We start from the raw sequence: 13898 nt of genomic DNA on the forward strand, positions 1-13898 counted from the left end.
TGCTGCTGCTGCTAAGTTGCTTCAGTCGTGTCTGACTCTATGTGACCCCATAGACGGCAGTCCACCAGGCTCCCCCGTCCCTGGGATTCTCCAGGCAAGAACACTGGAGTGGGTTGCCATTTCCTTCTCCAATGCATGAAAGTGAAAATTGAAAGTGAAGTCTCTCAGTCGTGTCCGACTCTTAGCGACCCCATGGACTGCGGCCCACCAGGCTCCTCCGTCCATGGGATTTTCCAGGCAAGAGTGCTGGAATGGGGTGCCATTGCCTTCTCCGATTGGGAACTATAAATATTCATTTAAAATAAAGGAACCAAATAAGGAATGAAGTGGACCATTACAGCATTGCCTTCTCGTTCTGACCAAAACTTGTTTTTCCAGTCTAATTTCCCCTTGTACCTCTCATGATCATACACCAAGAAAATTGATTTGCCTTAAATAGTCTGAAGGAACATTTTTTAAGCTAGTCAAATTTGAACATGATATTTTGAACAGATCAAGCCCCCAAGTACATATTTAGTTTAAATATGCAAGTAAATGAAACAAAAACTAACATATGGTTTTTAAAATGCAGTTTTTCCTTTCACTATGTTTGTGTGGGAAAACCTAACCATTTGTTGTCTGGTTTAAAAAAAACAACTGTTACTAATAGAGATTGCATGCTTCATTAGGATTCCAAATAGTCCTGGAAATAGAATTTTCCTCATGGTGTAAATTGCCTTCCCAGCCCCCGGCTTTCAAAGTTTTGGAATTTGTATTGTCTTACCAGTTTCTTCATTTTTCACTCTGCAATATGATTTGCCCATGTGCCTAAACTTTTGTTCAATGACTATAAAAATAATTCCTGTATTAGGTGACTGGTCTGCAATTAGACTTTGATTATATCATGGGATTTTTCTTTTGATTATATTATGGGATTCTGCAGGAATATGTAATAGTATGGGAGGGGGAAATCCCAGTATATTCCCTAAGGGAAATACGTAATGTCAAAGTTTCAATATTATTTCTTAGGCTGTAGGAAGTACTTCAATTATATGTCTGTCCTGCCCATCAGGCTCTGGCCATCTTGAAAGCTGTAGATATTGGCTCTGTGGGAGGTCTTTCTGGAAACAAAACACATAGAAGCTGAGTTGTGAAGCTTTTAGGAGGAAGGAGAGGGGACTCTGTCCTTCTCTGACACTATTGTTTCCTCCAAAATACTTCATTCTGCTCCCCAACTCCCAACAACAACACAAGTTGGGAAGAAACAGAAGATGGGGAGAGTTCACATTAATTAGCATGCTTTCTTCCTTTTACAAAGTATTCATTCTGTGCTGGGAACTAAAACTCTTGAGATGTATAATTGGTTATAAGAAAATCTGAGTTGAATCGAAGGACTTAGGCAGGCATAACTCAGCTACTTTACCTTCATCCACATTCAGCATTCACAGGATGAATCTCTTTCCCAAGGTATTAAAATAGGGAACCTGGAGTTTAGAATTCAGATATCTAGTCCAGACTCATTCTTGATCTTGACAATTTAACCTATATTTTTTCCTTATTTGTAAGGTGAAAATTGCATTTGCTTGTAATATTTTTGACATTTCCATATAAAAGGGGAAACAATTATATAGGCTTGTTATAGAAAAAGCATATGAATAGCCTATTTAAAAATGTTATTTATTGTCTATTGGTAAGGAGTTTGGGGGCTTCCCTCATGGTTCAGACAGTAAAGAATCTGCCTGCAATGCAGGAGATCTGGGTTCAATCCCTGGGTTGGGAAGATACCCTAGAGAAGGGAATGGCAACCCATTCTAGTATTCTTGCCTGGAGAATTCCATTGACAGAGGAGCTTGGCAGGTTACAGTCCATGGGGTCACAAAGAGTCAGACATAACTGAGCGACTGAACAATAACAAGAAGAAGGAGTTTACCCTTAAAACATTTTTTCTTTTGTAGGCAAAATATGTTTCAGTGTGTAGTTTGTTAGCATTTAAAAGCTTGAAATGGGTTGCCAATAAAAACAGTAAACATAACTGACATTTTTGAGAGCTAATTTTGTACTAGACGCTTTGCTAAGAGCACATAGATTGGTCTTCAGTTTAGTTATTTTGGAGGCATGCATTTCTTTCATTAATTAACATTGTAGAACCGCAGAAATGTGTTTATTATCAGTTTAAGTATTCCAGTGAATTTTCCACATTCCTGAATAGATAAAAGATTACCAAAATATTAATAATTGTTGAACCTGGATAATATAATACCTAGAGTGTCCTTATACTATTCTGCTTTTGCGTACGTATGAAATTTTCCATAGTAAAAAGTGAAAAACAAATCGAAACCCATAATAGAATCCCATCATCCAAGATCATCCATCCTGCTTGTGTTCCTTTCTTCCCATCTCCTGCTCCACAGGACAGTTGGCCACATATGTGGATACACGTCTCTCAAGCTGGGGAGGGAAAGACCAGTGACGCTTACCCTGGTCTGCCCACTACTCCCTACCCCATCCTTCTTGATGGACTTAGGAAGTTTCTCTTCTCATTTTTCTCCCTCTCATACAGGTATGAATCTGTACAAAACGTGTGCTGTCTTTCTTTGGTGGCACATTCAGGAGAGGGTACTTAGGGGACACCTGCTCTTTTCATCTGCCAGATTCTCCTCCTACCCTTATTTGGGAAGAGCAACTCGTTTCCTATGGTGAGCAAATCCTCCCCCAAGTTCTGGTGGGGCTGTTCCTCATAATATTCCACCTAGCCCTGGGGAGGCATGGGTATCTAGTCAGGAGTGGGACATATATATATACTCTGTTGATGACCAAAATAATTGATCTATATAGATGGACACATGACTTGAAGCAGGTCAGTTAGAATCCTTTCAATCTTATTTACAGATGGTAAAAGCAGGAAGGCCTCCCTTCCCTCCCCCCAACTCCCCGTCCCCCGCCTCCAACCCTCCAGGGTGTTAGCTGAGATGGTTGAAGCCTGGAGCTGTCCCTGGCCATGCTCCACCCCCACCAGCCTATAGAGGACGCTCATGTGTAGTAGGAGAGAATACAATCAAAACTTTGGAAAAAAGCAGAGAAAGAGTAGGAACAAAAGTGAGAATGAGCGTAATGATGACTGAACTCCAGGATCCAGTCATTACTGCAGCCCTTATCCTTTCTCCTGTCTTAAGTTAGGAGTCAGCACATTGCCTTTTGCCCTCAAGCTAATTTGAGTTGGGATTTTAATCTACAAGTCTTCATCATTACAGGGAGCAGATCTGTGACAGCTACCGCTCTGTATTTCAGGAGTACTATCTATATTCCAGCTAAGACTTCAGCAACACCTGGTACATGGCAAGTGCCTCAGACATAAGTGCTGAAAGCTCAATAGGTCCTCCTTGATAATTGTTAAGCTCTTTGGTCATCCTCTTGATTTCTTGGTGCATTGATTAAAATAGAATATTTATCTCCTTCACTCTCTTGTTTCATGCTGGTAACTTAAAGGTTTGATTTGAGTCTCTCAAACACAGCTGTTTTTGCAACTGAAAGCATGATTTTTTTGCACAGCTAGAGAAAGCTATTTCCAACACAGATTTCTAGTTCAGTTTTCTAAGAACTCCGTAAGATTTGCAGCACAGCGGGCCCACCGCAAGGCACATCAATCATCTCCCGTTTATCGGGCACCTTTTACAGGATTTTCTGTGATCCTGGTGTCAGTGCGCACTGTGTATCAAGGCAGAGGTGATATGGAGGAGTCTGGCATCTATTTAGAAGGGAGGCCAGGCAGTGCCGTGCCAGTATAATTAATGAGAGTCATCGCTCTGAAAGCCAGAGGAGAGTGGGGGTTGGGAAGGATGTCTTTCACCAGTCAATGGCATTTAAGAAAAATCGGTGCTCTCATAGCCCTTTTACTGCTGTGAGGAGGTTAAGTCAAAGGAGTGCTGTAAAGGGCTTTCTGTAACTCCCTGCGAGGATGGAGGTCCCTGTGTATGGGGAAGCAGGGAGAATTCAACCCTAGATTTTTCAGCAAGGCTGATTTCAACCTTGAATTGAGCTCCCAGCGGGAGTTCCTTATGCTTGGAAATCCTTACTAAAAGATTATAGCTTATGTGACCAAGAGACCAGTCAAAAAAGGTACTTTATTACTATTTGGGACTTATGTTTTACCTGCTCAAAGAAGTGTTAACCTAGGTCCCATTTTCTCTAATTCCCTTGTAACCAGTGAAGGAAGAATGGGGTGTTATTTGGTTTGTTTTCCTATGGACTGTTCAGTAACCATGGAAGGGTTTGTGTAACCTAGAGAGGCTGTTTACTACCCACTGTCTAATCCCTTTGTTATTGTTCTCCTTGATTGTCACAAGCAGGGAAAAATAGTTTTGTCCTGCTTCTAAAAACTTAGTGTAACAACCACATTTTCTTGGTTTTAGTTAGTAATTTTTCTCTGATTAATGGTGAAAGAAAGACTCAGAGGGAAAAGCTACATTAAAAGATTTATGGATATATACACTTAAGACCATGATGAAGTATGGTTCACACCAACTTCAGAATGATTGCCTTTGAGGAGAAAGGGAGGGAGAAGGGCCTCGGGATGGGGTTTTAGCTGTATCTGGAATGCTTTATTTAAAAAATGAAGGGATGAAGGAATCAGAGTATGATTTGGGTTGTTTGCCTTGTTTTTGGTAGGTTTGAAATATTGTATAATTTTAAAAAATGTAGTGTTCTCAAAATTATGGTAATTGATTAAAACTATAAAAATAAAGGATGCATAGCAAACAAGTGCCCTTGTTCTGAACATTTTTATGCATTTATTTCACCATTTGTCTTCTTCCTATCTGAAAAATTGCAGATGCAAACACAGAAGGTTGGGGGGACATGGATAACTTCTAGGGTTGTGTGAGGGGTTGTCTTGAGTATCTTTCTCCCCCTTTCTTTTTCTTGGGGGAGGGTGCTTCCTAATCACCAGGGAGATTAACAATCAAACAACTCTCCAAAAAGCACCCTAGGGCTGGAAGGAGGATCTGCTTCATTTCTTCTAAGCTGGGAATTTGCAGCTGGGCCAGAAAATTTGGGACAGTGTCTTTCTATGGAGCCAAAGGACCTTCTGCATCTTTTCCCAAACTGATTTCTTCCTGGTACTCCTGGCAGGAAGAAATCCAAGTAACTATTCAGGTGGCTTTTTCCTTTTTTCTTAGAGTATAGGATCGCCTTCTGGGCTAAAGTTTCTTCTTGCCCATGGTGCTTTGCTGTGACATTGTAATTGCCTCTGTTGAATTGAATAATACAAATGGGTTGTTTCTATGGTATCGGCTAAGTAGGATGAAAAGGTGAAACCCTAGATCTTGCGCTGGGAGGTCACCGGTGCTACCACCCCCCAACACTAACTGTCCGTCAAAGCTGACCGGCAGCCAGGCCCCCTGTTCTCCGAGCTCTGGCGCTCATTTGTAACTTCCTGAGCAAATTCACGCTTGACAAAGAAAATGACTTTAGTTTATGTTGTCACTAAGCCCAGAAAATCCCTGCCAACCCCCAGCTGCCAGCTTTCCTAGGACCTTCTTATTGGTGGAGAATTTTAAACTGAAGGTGAGTGAGGAGCCGCGTCTTCCAGTCCCTCCCAGCCAGGCTTTGAACTAACAATAGGGCAGGTTGAATGAAGGCTGATAAATGCAAATCCCGGAATGCCGACACCGGATCACAGCGCGACCGCCTGGGTGCGCGCTCCAGCCGCCGCAGCGACCTAGTCACTCGCCACGTCGGGATGCTCGGTAGATTGCATCGTTTTAGCACCACTGGAGTCCCTACTGCTTCCCTCCGCAGGCCCGAGCTCTCGTTCATCGCCTGTGGGCCGCTCGAGTCCCCCTGCCACTAAATTGATCTGATTGAGTAACTGGCATGTTAACTCTTAGGAGAAGCACCTGGGAGACGGGGCGGGGAAATAAAAGTGGGCTTCACCCTCTCTTGCTCAGTTTTAGCTCCACTTTACTCAAAGCAGGTTTTCTTGGTTGTAACAGCATAAGAGATGCTATTTTCTTAGAATGGTAAAAACAAACAAACAACAACAAAACAAGAGGGGAGATAAGATGAGCAGGTGGGAATTTTCCTTAAGATGTACTTCTGGCACTTTTTACTTCGGTGCAAACTGCCCATAGTCCCTGCTCCCTTCCTTCCCAGCTTCATTTCGCCAGACTTCTTTACTGTCCCACCGCGGACGTTCTTGAGTATCTCAGCCCCGAACTGAGTATCGAGGGGTTTCCCTAGGTTTGGGACCCTTTGAAACTTGAGGGAGAAAACAAAACAACAACAACAACAAAAAGAGTTCATCTCCAGTGCTCCTGACCCTTGGCTGCCGAGGAACCCCTTAAGGAGGTGTAAGCCCTGGGGTCCGGGCCCAGCGCTCGGACCCTCGCACCCAGTCACTGGGTCCCCTGGCGCCGGCGCCAGCTCCAGTCCGCTCTCCGCGGCTCCAGTTCCTGCTTTCCGCCGGAGCTGAGGCACTGGTAGGGAGGGGGCTCCGGAGTGAGTGTGAGGATTTGAATGAGAAAGCAGGTTGTGGCGGCGGCGACCCATTCTGTCCTGCCCGTCTCTGGGGATCTACAGGCTGGTGTGCAGACGAGTCCTTCTGGGGGGCTTTTCTGCTCCTCCACAGGGTTTTGGAGTTGGAGTCACAGGGACCAAATAACTTATCAAGCTAGCACTTCGGAGGACTCAGAGGAATCCCTCTCTCGAGCAAAGTTGAGCAGGTCAGTGCTTTGGGGGGAGTCGGGGTGGCGGACGAGAAAGAAGAGGACTGGTACTGCAGTCTAGGTGTGCGAGTGGCTCGAGTTCCTCTCTCTGCAGTTCCGGCCGGGACACGCTCTTTAGGACAGTGTGAGGTGTGCGAGTGGGGATCCCTCAAACCCCCTGGCGGAGAACTGGACCACAACTGGTCTTGAGGTCCCGTAATTTCGAAGGATGGGTGTTTGAGCCTGCGCCAGGATTTAACTCTCAGGTCTCTTGTGGTGGTAAGTGGGGGTTTATGCACGGTGAGGGGTAAAGCACCGCTCACTGCAGGGTGCTTCACCTCTAGGCGGGCCGCCTGTCTGACCCGCAGTCGCCTCAAAGAGCAGGTCCGCTTTTCCCAGCAAGGGGAGTGCGGTGTCCATTACATTTGGAGTCTCACGAGCTCTTCCTGCGCCCAGTGACCTCACTCAGCACCCTTTCAGAGAAGACCGGGTGCTCTCAGTGCTGGGAGGATTTACTCCATTGCCCTTTCCTGGAATAAACCCGGGGCACCCAAGCGGCACCGGGCAGGGCGGTGGAGGCTAGTCCCGGACACACAGCCGCGCGCTCTGCGCTTGCGTGGGGTTCCCATAGCGACGGCGCCGCGAGTCCGCAAAGCCACCCGGCGTGCCCCAAGCATTGCTCTCTGTTGAGCGTCTGCGGCGCTCTCTCCCGCTCCCCCAGACTTTTTCTTTGTTATTTGTAACTCGAAATAAGTTTATGATCGCATTTTGACGTTAGGAGTTCAGCATTAGAACAATAACCAGGTAAAATTTTAAAGACCCCCCCCCTCCCACGTCCTAGGGCAATACCGCTTTGATCATCGACGGAAGAGATGAGAAATTGCTTATTGGGACGGTGTTTTGAGATCCACCCCCCTCCTTCTTTTTGCCCATGAAAGTGGACCCGAATAAAATATTCTTACTAGTTAAGCAGTTTTTAAAAAAAATTGGTCAGGTGTTCTTGAGCTTTAAGGGGACAGACCTGGGCCGCTTTTCCGCAGGTGTAGAGGCGGGGTGTACAAACTAGAAGCACCTGTGTCCTCCCTTTGGCTTGTTTATGAGAACTAAAGGCGATCCGAAATGGACCAACGTAAAATGGCAATGAAAAGAAACAAAGGCTTTCCCAGAAGTGATTGTTTTTCCAGTTGCTCGGGCGTTTTGATCACTTCTGGGGTTAATCATCTGCAGGGAATGTTTCAAGAAACTTTGACACGAACCAGTCAGATCCCTCAAGCTTTCTGTTGAGAGAGTCACTTTTTCTTAAAATTGAGTCTTGACAACTCCATTGCCCTTTGAGTTTCACTTATTTACGCATAGGTTAGCATTTGGCAAGGGTACACATCTTAAGGGTTATGTAGAAGGAGCTGTAGCTTCTTGTAGTACACTTCTTAAGTTACAACAGTATTTGGCAGCGTGATTGGTATACTTAGTTGCTATTAAATAAACATTGGTAAGAATTAACTGCTAATAAAAGTATGAAAATGGAATTACTCTTTCTGGGATAAAGTGCAGCATAAAATATACCGTAAGTGTAGTAATACATGAGCACTGTCTGCTATATCCTATTTTTAAGTAATTTGCCTTCAAGAATAGCAAATGTTTATTAGTGGTAGTATTCAGACAATATCCTTCCACCATCAGCAAATGAAGTCAAGGGTAGTATGACTTTTCAGATGATTAACAAATAACATGCTGTTAAAGTTCTCTTTCCCATCCCATTCATTATGAATGCCGAGACATTATGCAATCCATCTGGCTCAAACGTTTAGAAGTGTCTAATTAAGTTTTTTATCATTAAAAATATAAAAACTCTTAATTTTCAGGTTCAGATACTTTGTGACCCTATTTGGTGGCTTGTAACTGGCTCCAATTCCCTAATTCTCAGTGACATGTGTTTCTGCTGGTTCCAGGAGGTAAACTGCAGTTTAGCAGATCATGGGATAATGAGACTGGGAGTGCTTGGGGGAAGGCTGGGGAGAGGCCATGGGATGAGACAAAGGGAGAGAAGGTTGATGGGCAGAGCCAGGATTTATAGCTGCACCAGATTATTCATAAAAGCTGTTACAGTCATTGCTTCTGTTTGATACATTTCCCCACATCATCAACATCAATTAAACTTATTTTTAGAATTAGTTTTCTAAATAATTATAAAGACAGTTACAGAAATAGAATATGATAAAGGTGGTTTATATTAGGGTGCTATAAAATACTGGGAAAACTTAAATCCTTCCTATTTATTCATTTAGTCAACAGTATTTATTGAAAACCAGTTATATATAAGATATACAACAAAGTGATATATAAGATATAGATAAGTAAACCTAGATTTCTCTTCTCAATGAACTAAGAATTGTGACTTCTGAAATAATTTTAATCCTGTTTCAGGTTTTCAGGGAAAAGATGCTATCTGTGGCACTCTTAAGGAGAGCGCTTAAATAAGTGCCAAGCAATCAGACATCTAGATTCGGAAACAAAGGCTTAAACTTTGATAAAAAATATCCTGAACCTTGTTTTTGAGCATTTTAGATGAGTCATATATACAGTAAGAAACATTATGTGCATCTGTCTTTTTACATTTTTGTAATACAGTCTCAACCATAAAACCTGCAGCCTTGGCAAGTGCAGTTCTTGAATTTGGGAGGAAAAGAGAAACCCTGTAATTCTCAGGTTTCTTAGATGAAGATAAGGTGAGTGATTCAGTAGTCCTTTGTTCTGGCTCTGTGTTTCATGACATAATAAACCTCCTGCAGCTCCCTTCTAAGAATAGTTCTGGTCTGCATGCTTGAAGGATCATGACTATTATTTGTCTGAGAAAAAAAAAAGATATAAAATTATGGTAGAAGGTTAAAAGGAATACAGTAGGGTATGTGAATATTTTAACTTTTGAACTGGAATAATTTCTAGGCATTTTTCATGCATTTAGACTCCACTGAAATCCATTATAGTCATGACAAACCTCTGGCATAATAATAACCAAGGTTGACAAATGTTTCCTCTGGTCACTCTTGGGACACAGAAGATGAGGGAGACTGTAGCCTCCTTTTCTTCAGCCTCATGAGTCTGCTCAACATTATCAGCTCAGAGAAGCTTGCTGAAGAGCATTGCCATTTGGTTATTGCTCTTTGTTTCAGAAAATCAGACTCAGCTGTGAATTGTGGCCGAAGTGGTGCAGAACTCATTTCTTTGAACAATGCCTCCTCGGCCTGGGAAGCATGTTCTCTCTCTTCACTAGTAGGGGCTTATTCCAGGCTGGCTTTGCTCACAAGGAAAATCATTTAGACACAGTTCAGTGGACACTCACTCACATTTCTTTGATACCCGTGACCATTTTTGTTTAAGGAGAAATCCAGGACTGCTGTGGTAGGGTGTGCCGAATTAGAAGTGCATTTTAAGAAGCCGTGAAGAAGTTTACACAGCTTTGTGTTATTATCCTCAGGGTCTCTGTCTTCTGTGCTTCAAAGTAAAAGAGGGCAGGATGGACACAGAAGGGACAGCTAAGAAAACTTTTGTAGCAAAGTTAAAGTCTCATCAAGTTCTGCATTTTCAATGTGTTAAAAGCACCAAATGCTTGTGCCTCGTGATCTGTCATGTTACAGAGCAGAAAAATATGTCTACTGTGTTTATTATATGACTCGGGAAGCCAGAGCCCAAGGTTGCCAAAGGATTTCTTAAAGTCCTACAGCTAATAAATGAAAAAACTGGGGTGAAAATGTTATGATTACTAATGATGCTGCTGTTTCTAGGAAATCTAGGGAGGGCGGATATGAAATCCTTTCTCTAGACTTTGGTGTTTGTAATATAAACTTGTTGTAGTTATAAAGTGGTCAAACACCAAGAATGTTTTATGATTTAGTTTAATTTCACTGAGTGGAATTGACAGTGGGTACCTTCTGATTTAAATATTTGGTTATAAGCAAATGTATGTCATGAGAATGTATATGGTTCATGTGTATAAACAAGAAAGAGATCTTTAATATGTATTTTGGCCTGAAGAATTCTACCGTGATTAAGACAATGTAAGGGAGAGCAGCGTTTCTGGTTATTATACAGTAAATATCTTAAGGAGTTCTAGAAGAAAAGGAGAAAATGAACATTGATATAGTCCAATCATGTGCCTATGTATTTATTTTAGTTCAACTTTAAAATTCATAAAGAGATTCAGGAATTATTATCCCATACTACTTAATGAAACAGTGAGACTTGGAGATTAGTTTCCTGCCCCAAATCTAAGTGACTATGAAAGTGTCTTGGAATTAGAACCCAGGTCTGTCTGTCTCCGTGTTCTGTTATGTCATGTTGTCATTCAGAAAAGCAAGGCTAAATTATGAAAAATACTGAGTTTTCATTCAAACTCAGCATGCCATCCAAAATACAGACATTTAGAAGTTTCTCTGATAAGCTTTCTGGTGAGTGGAGATGCTGCATTCCCTGTATGGAGTTTAGGAGGTTATAAATTCAGGTCTGGTTCCAGAAAAACATTCAAGGCTTTGTTTATAAACTGTGTTGGCTATTTGTTTAGAAGTGAGTGGTGTTTAGATTCTCTTGTGCAAATGCTTTTCCACATCAAAGTGGCCCACTTATCACTTTGAGATTGTTGTCAAATTATGCTGGGTCTAAGAGGACCCCTCATGATTTTAATGTGTGTTTTCTGGCATCCCAAGACTTAGATGTTGATTTTTATCTTGTGTAAGCTTTGCTCACTTATTTTTCTTGAAATAATGACTTACTGCAGGATGGAATCAGATGGCATGTTTCCGTAATGTTTTTAAATTGGAGACCTGAATCACCTCGGACAGTTGCTGAAAATTTCTAAACTTTGGCCAGAGGCTGGAGTTTTGATACTCCTGAAACTACTCTGGCCATGGTGTTGAGACTATACTCAGCTGGTTTCAGATTCACAGTGTTTTTGAGAGGGTTTAACCCAGGAAGAAACTGAGGCTCAGGGATGTCCATCTCAAACAGCTGGGAATTGAGCCTTGACTTGCCAGCAGACGCCTGGTCTAGTGACCTAATTAGCACACTTCGCCTTAAATGCACCCCTTTCTCTCCTAGGCCTTCTTTTTCTCCCTGTATCTCTGGCTCCAGGGGAGAAGAAAAGGTTGAGGTTTTCAGAAGACTGGATGCCAGACTTCACTTTGGAATTCAGCCCAGCCTCGCTTCAGGCAATGCAAAGGACCCTGGGGTGTGCTCTGAGTTTCCCTCTGTTTCTCTGTGTCTTACCCTCGTAGTGGCCTCTTTTCTCTGTGGCTCCGTCCTCAGAATCTAGCAAGGTGCTTAAGAACCTGTCCAACCATTCATGTGCCCATGCATTAGCTATTCTGTTGCCACTGGAAGGCAGAAAGATCTAGTTGGTGCTCTCACTTGTGAGTTACTGATTAACTGATCTAAGGCAGTCATGGTTTCTCTTTCATCTGCCTTCGCTTCCTTGTTGCTAGCCCACAAGAACCAAACATTTGAATTCAGCTTTCTACTTCCCTCTTCTCTCCCTCTTCAATTTAACTTAAGGAGCCACCAGATCTTGGAACAGATCTCTGTGGAGCGCTAGTGGAACCTCTGGTGGGAACTTTAAAGACCTATTTGCTTTTTCCAGGGGTCAAAATCCTGGACCAGAAGTTAAGTGAGTGGATTTGCTGTTTGATTGCATGTAATTTAGTTTTCTAGACTTCCTATTTCTTTTTGCCAAACAACTCTTCCTTAACTTTGAGTGATATGGGATTGAAAAGAATTTTTTAAAAGATGATTTCCTTATTTAAAAAAAGGAGTTAGGTTATGAAAGATCCTTTGATTTTTATTTCAATTCAAAGACTGTTGGTTCCAGACAACCATTTGTGTAAAACAGAAAGAAAAGGAGGGATGGGAAAAGAAGGTTTTCTTCTATGCATATAGAATACCTCTGGAAGGGTACACTAGAAACTAATCATGTTGGTTGCTGGGAGACATACCAGAGGTAAACTCTTCACTGTATACCTTCGTATGCCCTTGGATTTTGAAACTTAATGAGTAAAATTAAAACAAAAAAACAAAAAAACTTGGGTTTCAATATTAAAGAAACAAGTAACTATCTCCTGGGACCTAAGTGATAGAAGTAGGAAACTGGGAAGCGATATTAAAGAAAAGAAATTCTTTTTTTAGCTATCTTTTTAAGGCTCACCAGCATTCACATTTAGTAATTTCTTTTGTATTTAGTAATTTTTAAAAGCAGTGTGATTCAACACTGGATTTCAATAACAGGGCTTGGGGAGGGTTTTGTTTTGTTTTGTTTTTAAATTTTCATAGTTTTCTTCCGTCTCAGCTATTGGCTGCTCCCAGACTCAGTGGGCCAATGAGAATCTGTTCCTTTCCTGAGTCACTAAACCTGTCTTCTGCTGGCAGTGTGTTTATGGAATGAAGCCTAGAAAGCCCTCTCCCCAACCCACTTAGCCCCCTGCCCTGTTTTTTTCCCCCATGGAGAAATCCCTGTAATGTGATTATTTTATTTTCCTAATCAGTGTCTAAATGCGAATGTTGGAGGAATCTTTTCTTCTCAAATTGAAAAGGGGGAAAAAAAAAGCTTATACAACTGTTTTATTCTGAACCACAGCTTTTCTTTTTGAAATAGGTTGTGAATTGGAAGTAGTTTTCTGTTTACTGGGTAAATCTTGAAAGTACAATCTTGGAAGAGAGAGAACACAAAATTGTGTACCAACTTCTTTTTCACTTGTCCAAAGAGAAGTGTGAAATGTATTATTTAGTGTCCAAGTTTCAATCAAAAGCAAAAAACTCAAGTCAGGGTCAGTTCTCAACTTTTTGAAAATTCCTCATTGAAAACTAAAGTTAATAAGGTATTCTTTCCTCACAGAATTCTTATTACTCTGTTACTTTTGTTAGAAAAGAATAACTGAATAGATCATACGTTCTCATGTTTTAATTTTTTAAACTTAAAAGGGCATTTAGTGAAAATTCTCTAACCTCTGTCCTTCAGCCATCCAGTTATTTCTTTAATAGACCAATAGTTATTGGTTTCTTCTGTATTTTTTTTTTCGAAATATATAAGCAAATGCATATGGGTGCTTTTTGGCTTCTTTCAAAAATCAAATTGTACTGCACCATCCATATGAATCTGCCTTTTTTTTTTTTTTTTACTGTAATAATATATATTGTATGTCATTCCATATCAGCATATAGGGCTTCTTAACTTTT

General features: G+C 41.6%; 1 protein-coding gene across 11 annotated transcripts in view; it reads left to right on the top strand.

Annotated features, from left to right (window-relative positions):
- Window positions 1–1834: 1834 nt before the first annotated feature.
- PLCH1 (phospholipase C eta 1) overlaps window positions 1835–13898 on the top strand; it is a 255817-nt gene continuing 243753 nt past the window's right edge. For 3 of the 11 annotated variants that reach the window (XM_045166236.1, XM_044945563.2, XM_025289500.3), the window contains exon 1: window positions 1835–6698. The gene's annotated coding sequence lies outside the window, so the exon portion shown is untranslated. The other 8 variants (XM_044945548.2, XM_044945556.2, XM_044945543.2 and 5 more) reach the window with 8 other exon arrangements.

Source organism: Bubalus bubalis, chromosome 1 (assembly GCF_019923935.1).
Source record: "Bubalus bubalis isolate 160015118507 breed Murrah chromosome 1, NDDB_SH_1, whole genome shotgun sequence".
Classification (NCBI taxonomy): Eukaryota; Metazoa; Chordata; class Mammalia; order Artiodactyla; family Bovidae; genus Bubalus; species Bubalus bubalis.